Genomic DNA, 3,204 nt, shown 5'->3' with positions numbered 1-3,204 from the left:
AAGGCATCAATCAATCTGAACCCAGCACTAGGGAATCAATTCTTCCATAGCAGCTTGCCGGAACGCCTTCAAGCCTTTTTCGACTGCCTAGTAAAAAGAGACTCTTGAATGCCTTAGTGAAATACCAGTCCAGGAAGAAAAGGAGAACTATAATCTTCCTCTATCAATTCCCTTCTCCTTGAACTCTGAAAGCACTCTGTCCTGTCTATCCGCCTTACCAATTAAATCGGAATGGTCGGCAACAACAAGACTAAAGCGTTTATCTTAGAGATGCCGATGTAGTTCCAAGTCTTCGATGTCCCTCGGAGACTGACAAGAGTCAGAATTGGTACTAACAGAGTAGTAGAATGGGATTGATGATGAGCGGGCAAAAGCCCCCTGGTTTGTGAGCCAGGTTCCACCCTTCTTTTTTCTTGGCACGAGATGCCGTTACACCATACACGGTAGGCGAAAGACCAAGCACAAATCTAGATGATTAAACATTTTGGTATTTCGACATGTGATTCACTGCGGAAAGCGGATTCTTGTACGCTAGACTTTCACCAAGAGGAACAAGGCAATACCATTTCAACCATTGCAACCACAACCGTAATCAGTTATGGTACAAGGTATACTCTAGATTATCTTGCTTTCCCTCACTCCACAGGATGTCAGAGGGTACCAATTCCAATTGCTTGGGTTGGCAACACCTCCGCACCTCTTCAACTATGATTCCCTTCAGATATGGATTCAAGGGTTGCCCCCGTCCTAACCATAAATCCAAAGGTAGCCGAAGATACGATAGAGACTTCTCAGAGACCACTCTCAGTCGTTTCCATCTTCTAGAAAGAGACGGTTGGACATCATGCGACCTCTAACTCGGAACCCTGCACCAGCAAGGCGGAATAAGGCCACCCGTCGAGAGGTTATACTTATCAGCCACCTGGCAGAGACCGATCAGTGTAGTAGCTAAAAAGGACTGCCTTTGCAGAAAGAGGTGTTAGGTTCTTACGAACTTGATCTACCCAAAACTGCTTAGCAAACTCCAGAGCTCCACTCTTTGAGCATAATGATTTGCTCTCTGAAATGGAAACATCTAGGAGACCTAACAGTTTCCTATACTTATCAGCCACCGCCCTGTCGGCGATTACTATGTCATCACCGAAAAGGGCATATCTCGTAAATGGGGTGTGTCCCCAGCCTACTATCCATGCTGCTAACCACACTATATAATGGTGTGTTAGACTAAAGAGCGCCCAGGAACCATAATAGCCCAATGGCTGTCCGGTACGAAAGCAAATGAATCGGGAACTCCCGGGGGCCCGACCAAAAATGCTTACAGTGCCAAGCAACCATTAACAATACATGAAGCCAGACTAGGTCCAAAGATACATGCCATTAAATCATGTATCGTGGACACTGGCCATCGGTCAGTTGCCGAAGAGAAATCAAAGGAGAAGACCTCCGATGGTTTAAACCGGGCTAACCGATGTAAGGGACCTTCTTGTTGAAAGGTCCCATCACAAGGAAGGCGGGGTCAAACCCGCATTCCCCAATCATGTACGGGATGGAGAAGACGCTGTCGTACATAGTTTCCTATGGCGAACAGTCGTCTTTTCCCGGCTCCCTCTAAGGAGCAAGCCAACCGACCTGGTCTCAAAGCCTCCAAAGGCTGTTGCCAGCTCATCGAAGATCTGTCCTACGTTGGTTTCGTAGAACGTCAGATCCTTATTTACCATCCTGGTATTATATGAGTAATCCAAGGGCCATAAGACCCTCTTCACCCACAGAATGCCAGGGGAGAAGACGCCCTCCTTCGAATGAAGAATTCGGAGATCACGGGCGAAGGATGCCACCTCATATTTCATTGATGAAAATATATTAGGTACAGCCTAGTGCAAAACTGCCGGTCATCATTGGGTGTGGACTTCCAAGTCGGAACCCAAGAGAAACCTTTATTCAAGGGAACTCTTGAGATCCAGGGAAGATACAAAGGTTCTAAGGATGAGAAAGATTCCTTTATCATTCCTAGAACCTGTTTGATCCCATCCATATTGACCGGGTCAGTCACAACCGAACTCAAAAAAGCTTTTGCCAATTGGCTTAGCAAGCTTTATAATTCGACAGATACTGAACCACGATAAATAGAGACGAACCAGCCGATCACCCCTCTCCCCTTTTCCGGCAATAATATGCCGGTGGTGGATTGGAATGATTGTTGGAATCCCTGTTCGGCTTAATGATACAAATACAGGTGGGTCGGAAACCTCCCGCTCATCCCCACCATAATAACGTTGGAGATGAACACTACACTGTTTTAAGTAGAGGGCTGCGAACAGCAAGCCCAACCTTTTAACAACATTACCCTTCATGCAAAGATCAAAGAGCAAAGAGCTCCCTCTGTAGATAGGTTACCAGTAACCATCAAGAAGATTCTAATCAGGAACCCTCTTAATGATCCCGCATGTTCAAACACGCGGCGCCATGAAGCCTGAGGCAGAAATTCAAGATTACATCTGAAGAGCGTAGTCATCTCATAACCAAAATCTAATTCTCCTATTATGTTAGGATTTCTAGTCCCATTGCTCTTAATAGGTTCCTGGAGCGAAGTAACCACCCATAACGAAGGATGCTCAGGTCTATCAAAGTTTTCTTCATAGTCCAAGAACAAATACCTCTTCATAAGAAAATCTCGAAGAAGTAGACGATCCTTACTAGGCAAGACAGAACTACAAGATGAGACCTTTTCTCTTAACGACAAGTAAAGGCATACCAATAAATAAAGGAGAGCGGCGTGGAGCATTCTCTACTCATATGAAAAGAAAAGGAGAAAGATCAAAATATTTCAACCACCAAGGTCAGCCTGGTCCCTTATGATAGGGAGAATACCCAACGGCAACACCTGGACCTTCTACGGGATAATATTCTTTAATTAAGTATGTACCCGAGTTAGGATCTCTTCTCTGTTGGTACCAGAGGTCACCCCCTTCATCCGCAGAAGCAGATGCAGCAGGAATACCCTTCAGAGGAAGAGCCATGGGGAATTAGTGTGATGAGAGTTCTATCCCCTTTGATCTTGACCTTTTGACCTTATATATAGTATAGTTAGAATATAAAATAAGTATGTACAAGAGGTCATCTATCATCCGATGCGTCGATGGAGCTACTAACCACAGTGCGAGTAATCCAAGTTAGTTAGGAGGAGAAGTTAAATTATAGAATAGT

At 45.0% G+C, this 3,204-nt stretch overlaps 1 pseudogene; it reads right to left on the bottom strand.

Annotated features, from left to right (window-relative positions):
* Window positions 1–853: 853 nt before the first annotated feature.
* On the bottom strand, window positions 854–1,847 carry LOC122037637 (annotated as a pseudogene).
* Between the last annotated feature and the right edge of the window lie 1,357 nt (window positions 1,848–3,204).

Source organism: Zingiber officinale, unplaced genomic scaffold (genome assembly GCF_018446385.1).
Source record: "Zingiber officinale cultivar Zhangliang unplaced genomic scaffold, Zo_v1.1 ctg70, whole genome shotgun sequence".
NCBI lineage: Eukaryota > Viridiplantae > Streptophyta > Magnoliopsida > Zingiberales > Zingiberaceae > Zingiber > Zingiber officinale.
This window is presented reverse-complemented; position numbering and strand designations above follow the sequence as displayed.